This window comes from Chiloscyllium punctatum, chromosome 30 (assembly GCF_047496795.1).
Source record: "Chiloscyllium punctatum isolate Juve2018m chromosome 30, sChiPun1.3, whole genome shotgun sequence".
Taxonomy (NCBI): domain Eukaryota; kingdom Metazoa; phylum Chordata; class Chondrichthyes; order Orectolobiformes; family Hemiscylliidae; genus Chiloscyllium; species Chiloscyllium punctatum.
This window is the reverse complement of record NC_092768.1, coordinates 46,862,780-46,883,208: the sequence shown is the minus strand read 5'-3', so window position 1 is coordinate 46,883,208 and position 20,429 is coordinate 46,862,780. Positions and strand designations below refer to the sequence as shown.

The following is a 20,429-nucleotide window of genomic DNA, read 5'->3' as shown; positions in this document are numbered from 1 at the left end:
CAGCTCTGGAAGAGGAAGAGGAGACAATGGGCAGAGTGGGTGGGCTCTCTGATTGACGTCTCTCACAGTCAATCCAAATATTTGTGGAGCAACAGGAGTTTCCTGAAACCTGGGAAACTGACCGGGGAAATGGAGGTGACTTTGAGCAGCAGATCAGGTGGGGATTTAAACTTGTCACTGTCCCATCTGAATGGAAAACCTCACTTATTGCAGCTGCTATCACAGTTCCCCTGGTAAATGTTTGACAGGGATTTCTGGTGTGGGAATAGTATTCTTCATCCCTGGAGGCTTTCAAACTGTCGTCAGTGTCAGACATGTGTATCCTGAAGTGTATTACACCCACAAGATACAAAGCACCGATGGAATCAGCATATGGAGCCATATAGTCATCAAGATGTTCAACTCAGAAACAGACCTTTCAGTCCAAATCTTCCATACTGACCAGTTATCCTAACCTAATCCAGTCTCATTTGTCAGGACCTGTCCCAAATCCCTCCAAACTCCTCCTGTTTATATACTCATCCAGATGCCTTTTAAATGTTGCAATTGTACCAGTCTCCACCACATCCTCTGCCAGCTCATTCCACACATGCACCACCCTCTATGTGAAAAGGTTGCTCCTTAGATCTTTTTATATATTTTTCCTCTCACCTTGAACCTATGCTCTCTAGTTCTGGACTCCCCCACCCCAGGGAAAATACCTTGTCTGTTTATCCAATCCAGGCCCCGAATGATTTTACAAACCTCTATAAGGTGACCCCAGAGCCTCCAACACTCCAGGGAAAACAGCCCCAGCCTATTCAGCCCCTCCCGACAAGCTCAAGCCCTCCACTTCTGGCAACATCTTTGCAAATACTTTCTGAACCCATTCAAGTTTCACAACATCCTTCTGATAGCACACAATATGCCAAAGTGGCCTAACCAATATCCTGTACAGCCACAACATGACCTCCCAACTCCTAAAGTCAATGCTCTGACTAATAAAGTGTTAGAAACGAAAATCACTTCTTAATAATCGCTCTAGACAAATTCAGGAAAACAAAGTTTTATTAGCAAGTCTGCAGAGTCGGGCACCCTTCTGAGTAAAAGGCGCCCCGAGGCTTACAAAGTTTCTCATTATATACAGCACAAGTCCCTCCCCTCCTTGGTTCTAACGAGCCATGAGGTTCACATTCTTAAAAACATCATTATTCTCCAATTTGCACCCTTATCACAAAGTCTGCAACAAATGTCTCCAGACCCTCCCCTTCCTGGCTCTTAACGAGCCATGAGGTTCACATTCTTAAAAACATAATTATTCTCCAATTTGCACCCTTATCACAAAGTCTGCAATAAATGTTCTCCAATGTCTCCAGAGTTGTTGCCTTTCTCCCCCTGTAGTCTTATCAGTCAAGGACTCATCCTTCCCTGCCTGTGTTTATGGTTTCATCAATCAAGGGCCTGTTTGTTTTTACTCTACTCACAAATGGTCAGCATCATGGTCAATTTAAACTATTTTACTTTTGAGTATACCAAATGTTTTTTAAAAATGCAAAAGTCTAATGTTTTTAGAAAAGAAGTCACTCTGCTCACAAATTGTCAGCATGCACAATTTAAACTATTCTAATTTTGAGTATACCAAATGTTTTTTTAAAAATGCAAAAGTCTAATGTTTTTAGAAAAGAAGTCACTCTGCTCACAAATTGTCAGCATGCACAATTTAAACTATTCTAATTTTGAGTATACAAAATGTTTTAGAAAAGAATCAAAAGTTTTGTCTTTTATTATAGATCAGTCTGTGGTCTAGGCACATCTTAAAGTTTGAACCGAAATTACCTCTCACGTAAAGGAAAGCATACGAAATGTCTTCTTCACAATCCTATTTACCTGTGACTCTAATTTCAAGCAACTATGAACCTGCATCCCAAGGTTTCTTTGTTCAGCAACACTCCCCAGGAATGTGCCATTAAGTGTATAAGTCCTGCTCTGATTTGCTTTTCCAAAATGCAGCACTTCATATTTATCTAAATTAAATTCCGTCTGCCACTTCTCAGCCCATTGGCCCATCAAATCAAGATCCTGATGCAATCTGAGGTAACCTTTTTTTCTATCCACTACATCTCCAATTTTGATGTCATCTGCAAATTTACGAATTATACCACCTCTGTTCACATCCAAATTGTTTATACAAACGATGAAAAGTAGTGGACTCAGCACCAATCCTTGTGGTACACCACTGGTCACAGGCCTCCAGTCTGAAAAGCAACCTTCCACCACCACCCTCTGTTTTCTACATTCCTGCCAGTTCGACCCCAGGGAAAAGACTTTGTCTATTTATCCTATCCATCCCCCTCATAATTTTGTAAACCTCTATAAGGTCACCCCTCAGCCTCCGATACTCCAGGGAAAACAGCCCCAGCCTATTCAGTCTCTACCTGTAGCTCAGATCCTGCAACCCTGGCAACATCCTTGTAAATCTTTTCTGAACCCTTTCAAGTTTCACAACATCTTTTTGATAGGAAGGAGACCATAATTGCACGCAATATTCCAACAGTGGCCTAACCAATGTCCTGTACAGCCGCAACATGACCTCTCAACTCCTGTACTCAATACTCTGACTAATAAAGGAAAGCATACCAAATGCCTTCTTCACTATTCTATCTACCTGTGACTCCACTTTCAAGGAGCTATAGGCTTAGGTGAGAGGGGAAAGATATAAAAGAGATCTAAGGGGCAACTTTTTCATGCAGAGGGTGGTACGTGTGTGGAATGAGCTGCCAGAGGATGTGGTGGAGGCTGGTACGATTGCAACATTTAAGAGGTATTTGGATGGGTATATGAATAGGAAGGGTTTGGAGGGATATGGGCCGGGTGCTGGCAGGTGGGACTAGATTGGGTTGGGATATCTTTTCGGCATGGACGGGTTGGACCAAAGGGTCTGTTTCCATGCTGTACACTTCTATGACTCTATATCCAATTGGCTAGTTCTCTCTGAATTCCTTGTTAACCAACCTCCCATGAGGAACCTTATCGAAGTCTTACTGAAGTCCATATAGATCAAGTCCTCTGCTCTGCCCTCATCAATCCTCTTTGTCACTTCTTCAAAAACTCAATCAAGTTTGTGAGACATGATTTCCCATGCACAAAGCTATGCTGACTGTCCCTAATCAGTCCTTGCCTTACCGGATACATATAAATCATATCCCTCCGGATTTCCTCCAACAATTTACCCACCATCGATGTCAGGCTCACCAATGTATAGTTCCCTGGCCTTTCCTTACCACCTTTCTTAAATAGTGGCGTCACATTATCCAACCTCCAATCTTCCGCCACCTTACCTATGACTATCCATGATACAAATATCTCAGCAAGAGGCCCAGCATTCATTTCCCTGGCTTCCCACAGAGTTCTGGGGTACACCTGATCACGTGCAGGAAAGAGAAATGCAGGGGGGGACAGAGAAATGTTGGGAGTATGATTGGGGTTGGGTATGTCACCTGTGACTAAAAGAGTGATTTGGGACACATTGTGACAGTCTCCAACATGAGTTGATATCTGACATCTCTGCCAAGTTCAATGGCGGAGGACCCTCCTGTAAAGATTCAGCTCCCTTCTCAACTCCAATTTCTGAATATCAATGTTCATCTCATTCATTTCCTCTACCAGAATGTTCCAATCCATTCACATCTCTCAGGAACCTTGTTTGAGAGTGATATTGTTCAGAGTGCAGGACAATAGAATGTTTATGGCCATTCTCTCTCGACCTGAAATACAGCAATCCACTCCAAGATACGGCCAATACTTTGATCAGTTCTTCAACATCCCACTCACTTCTTTCAGTGAGCTGCCTCAGAGAGACATTGTGTGAATAAACAACACCTCCTATTGTGCTGCATGAAATGCAGACATTTGCAAGGGAAGGAACCAGCTCACCATAGCTCCATGACCTTCCCCAAATATTAGTGTGGTGTCGGAGTTCCTGACAATGAAAACATTATGGATGATCTAGTGGGAGTGGGTTCATATGGAGTATTCTCAGACAGCCATGAAGGAGGGTAATTGCTTTCTATTCAAGGAGCTCTCTAAGTCTCCACATGTGAACTTCAGTGCCACGATAGTGCAATCAGTCACTGCCAGGACCTTGGGAAAACACCTATTCTTTAAAATATCAGTGAGTGTTGACTTAAATTTTATCAAGACATTGAGGCTAAGAGCACTTTACTCTCCTCTTGGTTTCAGTATTGTAAGGATAGAAACTGCACTATTTTGAAATATCCTAAATAATAAAATCAAATTTTGCAAGACACTCCTTGCAAAATTATTGAGGTAATAATGTAATTGTTATTCTATCAATTTATTTTAACTAATTCTCCTTTTAGAGTTATATAGCTGAACAGCATGGAAACGAACCCTTCAATCCAACTTGTCCATGCCTACCAGATATCCTAAATTAATATCGTCCCATTTGTCAGCATTTGGCCCACATTTTTCTAACCCCTTCCTATTCATATATTCTTTCAGGCATCTTTTAAAACTTGTAATTGTACCAGCCCCCTTCTCTGGCAGATCATTCCATACATGAACTACCATATGCCTGAAAATGTTGCCCTTTAGGTCCCTTTTAAATCTTTCCCCTCTCACCTTAAACCTATGTCCTCTTGTTTCAGACTCTGCTACCCTGGGGAAAAGACCTTGAATATTCAACCTGTTTATGCCCCTCATGATTTTATAAATTTCTATAAGGCCACCTGTTCGCCTTTGATGCTCGAGGGAAAAAAGCCTCAGCCCATTCAGCCTGTCCCTATTGCTCAAATTCTCCAACTTTGGCGATCTCTTTGTAAATCTTTTCTGAACCCTGTCAAGTTTCACAACATTCCTCTTATAGCAAGGAGAACAGAATTGAATGCAATATTCCAAAAGTGGCCAAACCAATGTCCTCTACAACCACAACATGACCTCTTATACTCAATACACTGGCCAATAAAGACAAAACACCCTCTTCACTCTCCTATCTACCTGCACTCCACTTTGAAGGAATTATGAGCCTGCACCCCAAGGTCTCCTTGTTCAGCAACACTCCCCAGGACCTTACCATTAAGTGGGTACATCCTACCCTTTCTAAAATGCAGCACCTCACATTTATCTAAATTAAACTTCATCTGCCACTCCTCAGCCCCTTTGGCCCATCTGATCAAGGTCCTAATGTACTCTGAGGTAACTTTCTAGGCTGTCGACTGCATGACCAATTTTGATGTCGTCTGCAAATTTACCAACCATATCTCCTATGTTCAGATCCAAATCATCTTGCCTGGGTGTACCTCTGCCAACACTCAAGAATCAGCCAGGACAAAGCAGTACGCTTGATTGATCCATGTGCACCCACCTCCTCCACCACCAATGCTCAGCACCAGCAGTATGTACTATCTACAAGAGGCACTGCAAAAATCCAAAGATCCTTCGTCATCACTTTCCAAACCTACAGCCACTCCTATCTAGAATGACAAGGGCAGCAGATAGATGGGAACACCGACACCTGCAAGTTCCCCTCCAAGCACTTACCGTCCTGACTTGGAAATATAACGTCGTTCCTTCCCTGTCTCTGGGTCAAAATCCTGAAATTCCCTCCCGAAGGACATTGTAGGACAGCCCACAGCATGTGGATTGCACTGGTCCAAGAACACAGTTCACTGCCACCTACTCAAGAGCAACTTGGGGTAGACAACATATGCTGGTCAGCCAGTGATGCTCATTCCCCACAGGTGAATAAAAAAAGGATCCGCATTTGCTAAACTCAGGCAAAATATAATTTTAATGAATATACTTTAATTGTGTGATTACAAGTAAAATAAGTCAATTATGAATTGTTGGCTTCTACACGAATCTGACACGACTTCTAGCTAATCATGCTGCAGAAGCTATTGAAGTGTTTCACTGTTGTTCAGAGCAGCGATCATCATGACACATGTTCTCCTGAATCCCCTTTTTCCTGTGATGGAGGACATCTTTCCAAGAAACCAGTGGCATAGATGGATAACCAGGAGCTTTTGTACATATCAACATCTTCATTTGGTGATGTTTTTGACCATCTTGAAATGATTGGCCTGATGGTGGGAGAGACTTGAGACAGACCCTGCTGAGGTGGAATGACACCTCTCCTGTGTGACCATTGGACAGTAAACAAAGATAGCTGTCAGTGCAATAGGAGCAGATAACCTGGCTCCAAGTCCGTGTGGAGATGGTATATATGAGAAGAGGTGCAGGTGAAACCATTCTGGCACATCTCAGTGTAAGGGATTGTCTCTCATGTAGATTTGCTGATCTTCTAAGAGGTCCAACACTGCATAGGCTTTATTAGAGACCTCCTGCAGATAGGGTTTGTTCATGAGAGCACAGATTGACAGGAAGATAGGAGCAGAAAAAGGCCGTTCAGCCTGTCAAGCAGGTCCACTTTTCAAACTGATTATCATTTCAATGCCACTTCCCACAATATTTCCATATGTCTTAATACAATTGGTATTTGGCAGTCTGTCACTCTGTACTGTGAACTTATTGAATGACTGAGTTTCCTCAGTCCTCTTGTATAGACAAATCCCAAGATTCACAACTGAGTGTAAAAAGAAATCTTCATCTCAGTACAAAATGCCTATCTGAGACAGTGAAATTCTGCCTTCAGATCCTAGACTCCCCAACCAGAAGGTACTTCTTACCAATAATTAGCCTGGAGAAAGTGAGGACTGCAGATGCTGGAAAGTCAGAGTTGAAAAGTATTGCACTGGAAAAGCACAGCAGGTCAGGCAGCATCCAAAAAGCAGGAGATTCGACATTTTGGGCATAAGCCCTTCATCAGGAATGTGGGGTGGGGAAGGGAGCTGAGAGATAAATTGCCGGGTGGGGGTGGGCGTGTGGGAAAAGGTAGCTGGGAAGGCAACAAGTGAATTCAAATGGGAGGTAATTGTGATAGGTCGTTGGGAGCAGATAGAAGGTAAATGGACAGGTTGGACAGGTCAAGAGGGTGGTGCTGAGGGTTGCATCTGGGATGAGGTCAGGGGAGGGGTGATTAGGAAACTAGTGAAGTCAGTGTTGATGTTGTGTGATTGAATGGTCCCAGGACAGAAGATGAGGCTTTCTTTTTCCAGTTGTTGAGTGGCTTGGATTTGGCAGTGGAGGAGACCCAGGACTTGCATGTCCTTACGGTAGTGGGACAGGGAGTTAAAGCGGTCAGCCATGGGGTGTTGGGTTGATGCGTGCATGAGTCCCAGAGATGTTCCCTGAAATGTTCCATAAGTTGGCATTTGTCTCCCTGATATAGAGGAGACCACATTGAGAACAACGGACACAATAAATAAGGCCAGTGGATGTGCAGGAAAATCTCTGCCGGATGTGTAAAGATCCTTTTACACCTGTTGCAGTGGAATGGGATGGTGCCGGTGTGGATGGTGTGTAGGTTCAGTGGTGCGGGGGGGTGGACTTAACGAGACAGTCAGGGAGGGAATGGTCTCTGCAGAATGCAGACAGATGTGGGGAGAGAAATATATCTTCGGTGGTGGGGTCTAATTGTAGGTGGCAGAAATAGCAGAGGATAATGTGCAGTATCTGGAGACTAGTAGGGAAGGTGAGGACCAGAGGGACTTCTAGCTTTGTTGCAGTCGCAGTGGTGCCATTCAAGGGCAGAGGTGCAGTATATGGAGAAGATGCACTGGAGGGTATTGTTGTTCATATGGGAGGGGAAATTACAGTCAGTGAAGTAGGAGGCCATCTGTGATGTCCTAGAGGTGAGTTACTCCTCCTGGGAGCAGATCCAGCAGAGGCGGAGGAATTGGGAATAAGGGTGGTTTTTAGGGGTGGAAAGTGGGGGGAGGAGGTGTGGGAGTTGGTGGGTTTGAAATCGATGGCCGCGGTGAATCGGTTGCCGGAGATGGAGAAGAGGGGAGGTGTCCAAAATGGTCCAGGTAAGGTCGGGGTGGAAGATCTTAGTGAAGTCGATGAACTGTTCAACCTCTTTGTGGGAGCATGAGGTGATGCAGATACAGTCACCAATGTAGTGGAGATAAAGGTGGGGGATAATGCTGGTATATATAACTGTGGAAGATGGACTGTTTCACATACCCTATGAAGGGGCAGGCATAGCTGGGTCCATGCAGGTGCACATGGCTTCCCCTTTAATCTGAAGGAAGTGGGAGGATTCAGTGATTGATGGTGAAGACCAGTTCTACAAATTGAATGAGTGTGTTAGTGGAGGGGCACTGGTTTGGTCAGCATGAAAGGAAAAAGGGAGAACTTGGAGGCCTTTGCCATGGCGGTTGGATGTGTATAGGAACTGGATGTCCATGGTGAAGATGAGGCATTGGGGGCGAGGGAATCAAAAGTCATAGAGAAGGTGGAAGGTGTGTTAGTGTCCCACATGTATGTGGGCAGTTCCTGGACCAAGAGGGATAGGATGGTGTCACGATATGAGGAGATACATTTGGTGGGGCAGGGGCAGGTCGAGACAATAGGTCAACAGGGGCAGTCAGGTTTGGATTTTGGGTAAGCAGTAGAACCAGGCGCTGAGGGGTGTTGAACTATTAGGTTGGAGGCTATTGGTGGGAGAACCCCTGAGGTGATGAGGTTGTGAACAGTCTGGAAGATAATGATTTGGTTATGGGAGGTGAGATCTTGGTCAAGGGGGCGATAGGAGGAAGTGTCTGTGAGTTGGTACCTCGCTATGGTAACGTAGAGGCTGAACTCCCACTGCACCTGCTCCCAACCCCAACCCTGTTCGCTTTTTTAATGGTGAGGTTGTTGTTGGAGCAGAGGACATGGGGGGTTGCATTGTGAGGATGAGAATTTGGAGTGAATGAGAGGGGTGGACAGGTTGAGGTCATCAATGTTACACGGCAGTTGGAGACAAATGATTCAAGGGGGAGTAATATTCCGCGAATAGGGTGTCCAAAAGGATGGAGTGTGTTGGAGGTGGGAGAAGGAGTCCTTGGAGGGTAGGTGGGAGTCACGATTGAAGAAGTAAGCATGGAGGCCGTGGAAGAAAAGTTCAATGTGGCAACGGGTGCAGTGTTTGTTGACTTAGGAGTGTAGTGTGATAAAGGTGAGATCTTTACTGAGGACGGATCATTTATCCCCAGTGAGGGGGTAGTCCGGTGGGATGGTAAAACCCCAACAGGGCTGGGGGCTGGTGTAGAACTGGAGTTGAGAGTGGAGCTTGAGACTGTCACTGAAGTGAGAGTGGTCATGTGATCATTGGTGATATCATAGGTGACATCACTGGAAGAAGTGATGTAAATGGCAGCAGTCATAGGGGTGGAGGCAGTGCGTTCGGTGGCACCTGCAGAGGCAGAAGTGACGTGTTCTCGGAAGCGGTGGCTTCAGTGGTGGCATTCTTGGTAACATGGTCAGGACTGATTCTGTATGTTATGTCTGTGGGGGTGGAAGTGGCTGATGCAGTGCTTTTGGCAGCATGTGCAAGGGCTGCAGCACTTCGGCGGTATTCCAGTGGGTGACATTAGTGGGGGCGGAAATGGCATTGGAGGCAGCAACCACAGGGTCAGAAGTGACTTGGCAGGCAGCATTATTGGAGGTTTCAGCAGGAGTGGTTTCTGCAGCATTCGTGGAGGCAGTAGTTCTGTTGGTGATCATGGAAGCAGTATTGTCAGTGGTGGCTGCATTGCATTCAGTGGAGGGGCGGAAATGTCATCATCTGCAACAGTAGTGCTGGCTGTAGAGGCCATGAGGATAATAGCGTCTGACCAGTTCTGGTGGACGGGAGAAGGGTCTGGGAGTGGTTGAGGAATCTCGGGTTTGGTATATGAGCGTTTGGTTCCTTGATGTCCGATAAGCAGGAAAAAAGGTATTTGTGTGGATCCTTCTCAGAATGAAGAATAGCAGACGTCCTTTGCTGGCGTGGGAGAGTGTGGCCCTGAGCTGGGGATGAGCTGTCTGCAGGCAACGTGTGGCTGCGGGTGTGGAGCAGAGGATCAGGAGGAAGGAATGTTTTTGGAGGCTTTGGATTTGCTGTGATCGCTGAGCATTTCTGGGACAGATGAACCAAGCAACCCCACCGCCCACTGGCTGACCACTTCAACTCCCTCTCCCACTCCCTCAAGGACATGCAAGTCCTGGGCTTCCTCCACCACCAAATCCAAATCACACAACGACTGGAGGAAGAACACCTCATCTGCCACCTTGGGACCATTCCAACCACACAGCATCAACATCAACCTCACTAGTTTTCAAATCTCCCCATCCTCCACCTAATCCCAGATCCAACTGTCCAACTCAGCACCAGCCTCTTGATCTGTCCATCTTCCTTCCCATCTGTCTGCTCCATCCTCCTCACTGACCTACCACAATCACCTCCTACCTGCAGCCAACAGTCGCCTTCCCAGCTACCTTTCCCCCAGCCCCACATCCACATTCCTGATGAAGGGCTTAAGCCTAAAACACCAACTCTATTGCCCCTCGGATGCTGCCTGACCTTCTGTGCTGTTGCAGTACCACACTTTTTGACAATAACTAACCTGTCTATCCTTTTTGGTATTTTGTAGGTTGTCATAAAATGCTCAAAATAGGGCTGATTAAGAACAGTAGTTCTTGCAATGCATTGGTAGTATCAATACCTCTGGGTCAGAAGACCTGCTCTGAAGTCCCACCTGCGCTGGAGCTATACCATCATTGTCTGAACAGGGTGATTAATAGTTTACCATTACCTTTCATATTTGGTTGATGCAATTGCACATTAGCCTTCAGTAACTGATTTATGAGGACAGCTAAGTACCTTTGCATATCTGCACTTTCTAAACTTTTATCAATTAAGAAATACCCTGCACATCTGTTGCTCTTACCAAAGTTGTTAATCCAATACGTTCCAATTCTGTTTTCCATTACCAAGTATTAACTAAAATCCCAATACATAATTCACATTAGTACATTATCTCCTGGACCATGTGCTTTAATGTTGCCAACCAAACTCCTGTGGGGAACTTTTATCAAAAGTCGGAAATTTGAAAACCAATGTATATTCTGTCCAAGTTGCTTTTACCAATTCTGTGACAACCCCAAATCTCCACCAAGTTTGTCAAAAATACATTTGTCAAACATGATTTCCCATTCACAAATCTATGTGGACAATGCCCAGTAAGATCACTGTTATCAAATGTCCACTGACCATACTTATAATACATTCCAACATTTTCCTTGTCACTGATGTACCAAGGTCTGTAGTTCCCCTGTTTTCTTTCTCCCTTCCATCTAAAACAGTGAGCTAACGTTTTTGACCTGCCAATCTGCAGGAACTGTTCCAGAATCTGTAGAATTTTGGAAGATGACTCTGTAGCTCCATTTTCAATGTTTTCTTGGATGTTGGGTATCAAATTCCAGCACTTATCAAACTTTGTCCCATTTATTTCTCCATTAAATCTTATGAATACTGTTGGCATACATATTTAATAAGTAAGGACGATGAAAACTGGAATATGGAACCGTTTAGACATTGTGGATTCAATGCTGTTTTTATTTTTATTGGAGTGAGGTCAAACATTTAATGTGTATTGTAAGTCACCGACTGTTTTTCTGAAAATCAAGTGACTTTGGAAAAACAATGGAGGAAATCAAAGAGTTAAGAAGTAAGACGTATTACCTTAAGTACTCAGAAAAAATTGATAGCTGAGTAACAAAGTTTGAGAGAATTAGAAGCCTGTGGGTTTGCCTAGCAACATAGAATTGTAGAATCCTTGTGTGGAAAGAGGCTATTAGGCCAATTGAGTTCCCAGCCAATAAAGACCATTCCACCTCCACCCCATCTTCCCCCCCCCAACCACGACCACCACCAGACCCCTCACCTATCCCTGTAATCCCACATTTATCATGGCTCACTCACTTCACCTGCACAACTTTGGATTGTGGGAGGAAACAGGAGCACCTGGTGTAAACCCACACAGACGCAGGGAGAACATGAAAATTCCTCACAGTCACACAAGGCTGGAATTCAATCAGGTTTTTGGCATTGTGAGACAGCAGTGCTAACCACTAAGTTATTATGCCATCGACTCATCTGGAGTTGATAATGTTGCATAATATCTCAAAGTTTCAGAAAACAGCATCTTTAATTCTCTCAAACTGAAACCTGAACTGTTATCTCCATACAAAAGCTACATCTGATTGGCTTTGCATTTAAACTGGTCTGTCTGAAGATATTCTAAATGTTAGATCGCATAGTCTACAGTGAGTCTGGTGGTAGGTTCAGGCAACCTTTATTGTGACACAACTTTGTTACAGCTTGAGACCTTCATAATGAAAAGGTGCACAAAAGGTTTCCAAGTAGCTTATGCTATACAGCTCAAGCTCACAGTGCACCCCCCCCCCCCCCCACCCCACCCCCCCACCTTGATACTATTGGTCAGCAGGAGTCATGATTTGGTCATCTGGTGTTGGACTGAGGTGGACAAAGTTAAAAATCACACAACACCAGGTTATAGTCCAACAGGTTTAATTGGAAGCACTAGCTTTCAGAGCGCTGCTCCTTCATCAGGTGTTTGTAGAGTATAAGATCATATCACACAGAATTTATAGCAAAACAATAGTGCGATACCACTGAAATGACACACTGAAAAAAAAAACTGTCTTCTTTTGCTATAAATTCTGTGTGGTATGATCTTATACAACCAGCTGGTGAAGGAGTAGCATTCGAAAAGCTAATGCTTCCAAATAAACCTGTCCAACTATAACCTGGTGTTGTGTGATTTTTAACAATGAGCTGAGTTGTCCAATTCTGATTGGATCTTTGATACAGCACTTTACATCTGCAGTTTGCCTTCATAATCTACTTGCTGCCGTATCTTGATCGGACTGATCTGGCATGCAAAAGGTTTAACTACTGATCGTAACTTTAATTTACTTAACTCAACAGCGATTCTGCCACCCTCAGCAATTTGCCCAACTCCAAAAGGCAGAAAATGAGAGGTTGATTGAGTTTGTCCATCTCTTTTCAGATATGTGCTGTTAAGTCAGTGAATGATGGCTAGCCTGTTCTTTAGTGCTGTTTCATGGATGGTTACCATTTCAGCATGTATTTTATCCTCTGCAATGTCATTGGCCATCTGTTCTAGAAAAGCAACGTGTTGATTGATTCCCTCGTCAGTTTTACAGTCCCATTCCAGGGGAACAAGATGGCAAAGAATCTGTCTCTATAACGACCCTTTTGGATCATTGCCGGCAGGGTATACCAGGTAGAGAGAATGAGTGACGGACAAAGGTGATGAGATAATTCAATCCCATCCTGGAGGGTAACCAGGCATAGGCCTTATCATCGCAAACACACTAAGTACCATCATAAGGGGTAAAACTCATTATCTCAGGATACTTTGCTGAAAAGTATCTTTGCTGGTGAGGTTTTGGAAAGGTAGGAGGGTGGAGTCAACACCCTGGGTTACATTCCAATATTGGGAAAACTTGCTGTATCCCATCTCCTCCCTCTGGTCTGGGTCTTACATAAACATATCCCTCCTGATAGTGTCCCCTTTCCAGAGGTGTAATAAGGGTTAAAAAATTGAGATCATTGTGAGGTGTTGCAATTAGGCTAATGCCACCTCTAAAAGGCAGTCAGATCGTAACCCGTTGACTCCCACTGCTCCTGGGGGGGGGGGGGGGGGGGGTCAGTCATGTCTCTGCTGAGGACTGCCATGTCAGTCATGCCAGATACTCTAAGGAGATTTTCTGGCAAATTACCCATTCTGCCATTTCAGATGTATTAAAAGGGATTCGTCTTAAGTGAATGCTCCTTTTCAAGTGGATGGAAATGTGGGAGTATGCCCAACACCTGGAAACACTAGCTAGTTTCTAGCTATGTTGCTAGTAAGCAAACATTCAAAATACACACAGTTAGTAATATAACAAACTTCCAGATTTTGGATCAAACATCATAGTCCTTGTTAAGCTTCAGTTTCAGTCCCTGGTTGCTCTTTTAATGTGTGACGCGCGTATCCAAGCTTTCTTCCCTTGGACTTTTACTCTGGCTTGGTGGTCAGCAACACCTCGTACTGTCCTTCCCACCTGGCTCCCAAGGGCTCCTTATGTACTTTCTTAACGTAAAGCCATACTCCCAGGATGATATCATGACGACCTTCTGGTAGATCACCCCATGCGGCCGATATCTATCAGGAGGTAGAACTGCCTGTATTAGTGAGGTCTTTCTATACTTGATGGTCAGATGCCAGTCACGTTGAGTTTTCGTACTGGCCACACAGGAATGTTGGAGGAACTGTGTGTTTTCACCAGTACAATTTATTCTTCTAGTTGTTGAATGACAGGCAAGATTCCCATGTTTGAGGCTGGGCTGATGGGATATTGGTGCATGGGGTGATGACACCAGTAAATAATTTGGGTTCCATCGGAGGAGGCCGCAATTGTTTTTGTCCTTTGCCCGGAGTGCATGTTGTTTCTGTTCTTCTTTCCTCAACCATCTAATCGACCATGTCACCCAGCCATCCTCAGAATGCAGCAAGGAACTTGCCTGGATCAGTACTTCCATATCCAAGAGAGATTTTTCCACCAAGCCCACTGAGACCAAAGCAGTCAATTCATGTGGACCAAGTTCTATAGATACTGGTCGTGTTCTTTTGATGGTCAGACCTTCTAGCTCAATCCCATGTACTGATCGTTCTTTACCATGCAAAGGCAAAGAATTTCCAAAGCATAGGGAGAAGCAGGTCAATTCCGCCCCTGTGTCCAGGAGACAGTTGATTGCCCACCCTTATAAGTATATACATTCCCCCATCTCTCATTGTACTCATACAAGGAGAGGTCGGACTCAGCTAGTTTTTTTTGTCAAATTAAGTAATTCTTTTAGCTGAGGAGTGCAGAACTGTTGAAATCCCTTCAAAGGGATGCGGGGCCTGTTCTTTCGGGGTTATCCTCCAGATGTCGACATCTCAGCCTCTTTGTTCACCCTAAATGTCTTGGCCCAATGTTCCTCTTTTTCACAACAGAGGTACTTCCCAGGAGTTCTTCCTTATAATTGTTTGTCTGGTTCTCTGGAATTCCCTCCAGCAACCCGTAAGGACCTAACTTACGCTCCCATGTCCTTGTCTAATCGATTGCACCAGTCCACTGTGTCCGCCTACATTATTCCTCTGCCTTCTCAGGCTGGTAGGGATATCTTCATTATGTTGGCCCACTACAAAAAAAAAGGCTTTCAGGAGACCAATGGTACTTGTATCCATTTGCTCCATCAGTAAGGGTCCCTCCTTACTGATCCCTGAGTGTTCTAACTAAACACTTTGAAAATGTTCATCGTATTCCAATACTTCTTCAGTTCCTTTATACTGACAGGCTGAGGTTTTTCTCCAGTCCAGCTATACAGGACTGAATTCCTGTAACCAATATTTTATCTTTTCCCATCTGGCCTCTATCCATTGTTCATCATCCCAAAGGGACTCTTGGGCCCTCCTACTCAATCCCCTCCCTTCCTGGCTAGGTATAATCACAATCAGAATCTGAACTCCATCCAATGGGTGGTGTAGATGGCTTTCAAATGTTCCAACTGTTCCCACATTTTCAACCTTCCCTTTTAGAGATGGTAGTTCTGTAGACTGTTTATCAATTTTCTCAGGATCTACTCTTGTGATTTAAAGGCTTGGCATTTCCATGTGTGACCATGACCACCCCATCGTTATCCTTCATTTCTTCAGATTTAACTTTAGCTCGTCTTATTTTCAAAGGTATGAGCTCGGGCCACCTTCTTCACTTGAGTCACTGGAGGATTCCGAATCTGTTTCAAAACCCGCCTCGTGTCTCTGCGCTTTTCACTCTTCACTTGCTATTTGACTTACACAGGGGTACCCTGGCCAAGATCCAGTGCATTTCCCCTTGACTGCTAGTTGTGTAACCAATTCTTCACAAACTGCTTCCTGTTGGCTCTTGGTACTGGTCAAATCACACTCACATTGGGAACACATCATGATTCTGTTTCACTGTTGAACCTATCCCATGAGGACCAATGACCACCTGACTCATTCTTTCTCCTTTGAATGGGTTGCTTTATTCCAAGACTCTTTAAATGTCATCTAGGAACCACTGGAGACTTTTGAGATCGTATGGAGAGACTGAATCTGGACAATCAACCACTAGTCTGGAGTTGGTTCATATTTTTACAGATATCTCAGAAAGTTTCGGAAAACAACATCTTTAACTCTCTCACAATCCAAAATCTGAACTGTTACCTCCATTCAAAAGACTACATCTGACTGACTTCGCATTTGAACTGAAGTCTATCTGAAAGGTAGTCAATCATTCAACAGATGTCAACAATTAAATCTCGTTGACAGGAGGCTCGGAGAGAAGTAAACCCATTTTATTGTGAAAATCTGGATCTTTGACAGGGTTTTGCTTTTCACAAACATCGTACTTGAAGGGTTTCTCATCTATAACAATCTCCTGGTCCTTCAACAAGTTCATGATACTACAAGATTATCACAAAACTCACATGTGAATGCTTCATTTCTTGTGTGGATCCTCTGATTCACAGCAATGACTTGGTGGTTCAAGAAGTTCCATGACTATCTGAAAGACTGGACACACACACACCACACTTGGAAGGCCTCCCCCTGTGGGAATCTTCTAGTCAAACATTTTATTGAAATTTAGGCCTGAAGTCTTATTTACCAGTGCGGAGCCTCTGATGGACTGCCAGGGTCAATGATCTTGTGAAGGCTTTGACACACTCCTCTCCTTTTGAGGCTTTCTAATTATCATGAATCTTCTGATGTCTCAGGAAAATGCTAGATATGGCATAAGCCTCCTCATTAACCTCACATTTGAATGGTTTGTTCCCAGCATGCAAATGTTCATGTGCTCGAAGACCAGATGACTGTGAGAATGATCTATTACAGTGATCACATGTGAATGGTTTGTCCCCGGTGTGAACACGTTGATGTTTGCGAAGGGATGATGACTCTGAGAATGATTTATCACACACCTCACATGTGAATGGTTTCTCCCCAGTATGAATGCGTTGGTGTACACGAAGGTGAGATGAATGTGTGAATGACTTGTCACAGACCTCACATGTGAATGGTTTCTCCCCAGTGTGAATGCGTTGATGCAGACGGAGATGTGCCGTCTGCGAGAATGATTTTTCACACACGCTACATGTGAATGGCTTTTCTCCTGTGTGAATATGTTGATGGGACAGAAAGGTTGTGGATGTTGCAAAAGCTTTATCACAAACTTCACATTTGAATGGTTTCTCCCCTGTGTGAATGTATTGGTGTATGCGGAGGTGCGATGGCTTGGAGTATGATTTGTTGCACACCTCACACGTAAAAGGTTTCTTCCTGTGATGGATACTTTGGTGTTTCATAAGCATCGATGATTGTCTGAAGTCTTGGTCACAGACCTCACACTTAAATTGTTTCTCTTCCATATGAGTGTTCAACAAATGCACATATGTTTTGGAGATCTTGACAGACTTGGAGCCCACCTCACATTCCTTACCCTTGAAAAGCCTCTCACCTGTAGAAATAAGTCAGTCGTTCATAAGGCCCCAGGAATCATTGAAGCTGTCATCAAACTTGGAGCCACTCACACTTCTTCCCTGCCTCACCCTCATCAAGCTGAACCGTTTGAAAGGTCGGTTCTGATGGAAGGCTCCACACCAGTAACCAGTTTCAGATTTGATGATCTATCAAAGCTCCCCCGACCCGACCAACTTCCAAAAGATAGTTTCACTGCCCAACCTTCTCTGTGTAGAGCAATGCAGCTAAGGGACTGAATGTCTTCCCACAGTTGTGCAGTTGTTACTTGGGTGATGGTCAGGATTTATCTGCAGTCTCTATTCTCTCTGTATTCTCTGGTGAAGTACTGTGAAATCCTTCTGTAAAACAGGAAAAGGAAATATGTGGGTGCTTTTGCTCCATTTTCAATGGAGGGGTTTGTCAAGTGAGAGTCATGGCTCCTAATCTGACTTCAGACAGACTTTTCTCACACAATCGGCTTCTCTTCTGCTCAGTAATAGAGGAACTGAGTTCTTGGGTGCCTAGCTCAAGGAGTCACATGACCAGAGATGTGGAAGTGCTCACCACTGCTGTGACCTTCTAGTGTTTATACCACTGGTGCCCTATCAAAAGCTCAGTGTCATACCACCTCAGACATTGCAAATCAGGAGCTGTGGAGTTTGACCGTTATCACCAGAAGAAAGGAATCTTGTTCCTGCATCATAGACAGGTACCTGGGGGTCTTGGTGGATGGGTTGGTAGAGAGGACAGTCCTTCTAGCTGGGGTCCACCACAGGAGCCACAGCATCAGCCCAAGCAATGGAACACCCAGCATTACAGGAGAAATGTCAATGATCTTCTCAGTTCCCTGAGGTTAAGAGCCTCCATCCTCTCTCAACACCACACACTCACAGGATCACCACTCAATCTAACTCTGTCAGTGCATATTCCTCTCACCCAGATTCACAGAATACAAGCCTCAATATTGCATGTATCATGTCCATTCGCACCAGTCCCACTGTCCCATACGGCAAACCCTTCCTGCCCTCTGCATTTCCTACTATCTCACTGGTGACATTTCACTACCTCTCCAGCACATACGTCACCACTAATAGCCTTTCCATCAATTTCAATTAAACTCAATGCCCCCCTTTGTCTCATTGACAAATATGGGGTCACAGGGAGAGTGTGGGCAGTTAGGTCTGGATGGGATGCTCTTTGGAGGATGTGTGCAGTCTTAATTGAGTCGAATGGCCTCTTTACTCAAGGTTGGAATTCAATGAACTGAGCAGGTCTGGCAAAATCTGCAGAGTGAGAAATGGAGTTAATGTTTCAAGTTCAATGACAGTTCTGAAAGATCACTTGACTTGAAACAGTAACTGTTTTCTCTCCACAGATGGTGTGCAGTTGAGAGCAATTTCTGTTATTATTTGGAACATGCCGCAGGTCTGACTTGAGTAAGCATTGGCACTATAAAGTAACATGTCTACCCCATGACTGTTCAGTGCTGCCTACTATGACAATCATCCTCTGCATTTTAAAAAAAAATGCAGGCCACAGTGAACTGACAACCTGTAACTAAGCACTATAAACCTCTGCTTTAACAAAGCTATCTTACAGAGGCTGGCAGTTTGTCAGTCAGTGCTGAAGTCAGTGAGTGCAAAGTGCCAGTGAGGATGAGACCATAGGTCATGCTTTGAAGTTGTAGAATTCAACATTGAATTGTGGAGATTACAATGTACTTTAAGAGAAAATGAGCTGTTATTCCCTGAGCTTATGTTCTGCATTGACGTAGCAGGCAGAGGACAGAAATTACTGACAAATAAAAACATGCGTGAGAAAATGTTTTGCTGTGGTGAGTGGACATGATCTGGAATGCACAGCCTGCGAGAAGGTGGAGACTGATTTACTTGAAGCTTAAAAAGAAAACTGTGGAATAATCTAAAGAGAAACATTGTGCAGGTCACAGGGAAGAGTGAGTGTGATTGACCGAGTGGATCTTGCAGAAATGCAACTGAAAATACAGCCCCTCCTTCTGTCCTAAGTCAGTGATTTTTTTTTGTTTCACCTATATTTTTAATTACACACCTCTGGAGCAGATCACATTCTCGGTTCAGAATCGGCACACTACCATTGTGCCACAAGAGGACCCCTAAATTTGTGGTTCCCAGCCTGTACCCAACTTTTCTCACATTTGGGAAAAGCAACAGGACAAGGAGCAAAAGAGCTAGAGTGGGAGCAGAGAGGAGAGCATTTGACTACTTGAGTCTTGAGCCCACAAAGGTATGGATGAGGTTTTAAACAAGAAATAAGCTGAGGTAGAGCAATACTGGCCTCTCCTGAAAGTGAATCTTGCACATTTTTCTGTTCATGGTTTTCCCGACCAACACTGGGAAACGGCAAAGGCCTGTTCATCAAATCAGAAACAGTCACAGAATAGACCAGCACAAAAGAAATGTGGTAGAGGAGGACAGAGGAGCCATTTTACAGGTGAGACCTCAAATCAGGCCCCTTCTTTTTGAGATGAGGGTAAAAGAAGCCATAGCATGATCTTGTATAACGGGGGAGTTATCCCTGGTGTCCTGGCCAACGTTAATCCTTAATCAAAGCCGTTAAAAAACTCATTGTCTGGATATTATCACATTACTGTTTGTGGGAGTTTGCTATGTGCACATTTGGCTGCCAGTTTTCCTAAACCAAAACCTTCAGGAAATCAGGTTGATCTGAAAAACTCTATATAAATGTTTGTTTGCCTTTTACATGTTTCCTAGGGAGTCTATAGATATTGAATGTGCTTGCATGGATCTGAAAAGACAGGCAGCATTCAAATCCCAAATCACAGAACTGACCTTTCACTGTAATAACGAGCTCCCCAAACACAAACACAAAATCGGAAAGAATCCTCAGACACTCTGCATCTCCCAGCTAATTACATCTCACCTTCTCGTATTCAGGAATAAGCCATCAACA

The 20,429-nt window shown here is 44.2% G+C and overlaps 1 long non-coding RNA gene across 1 annotated transcript in view; it reads left to right on the top strand.

The window, feature by feature from the left end:
- The first annotated feature begins 35 nt into the window (after positions 1-35).
- LOC140455688 (uncharacterized) overlaps positions 36-20,429 on the top strand; it is a 30,840-nt gene continuing 10,446 nt past the window's right edge. The window contains exon 1 of the long non-coding RNA XR_011952954.1: positions 36-157. This is a non-coding gene — a long non-coding RNA (uncharacterized lncRNA). The remainder of the gene's footprint in view (positions 158-20,429) is intronic.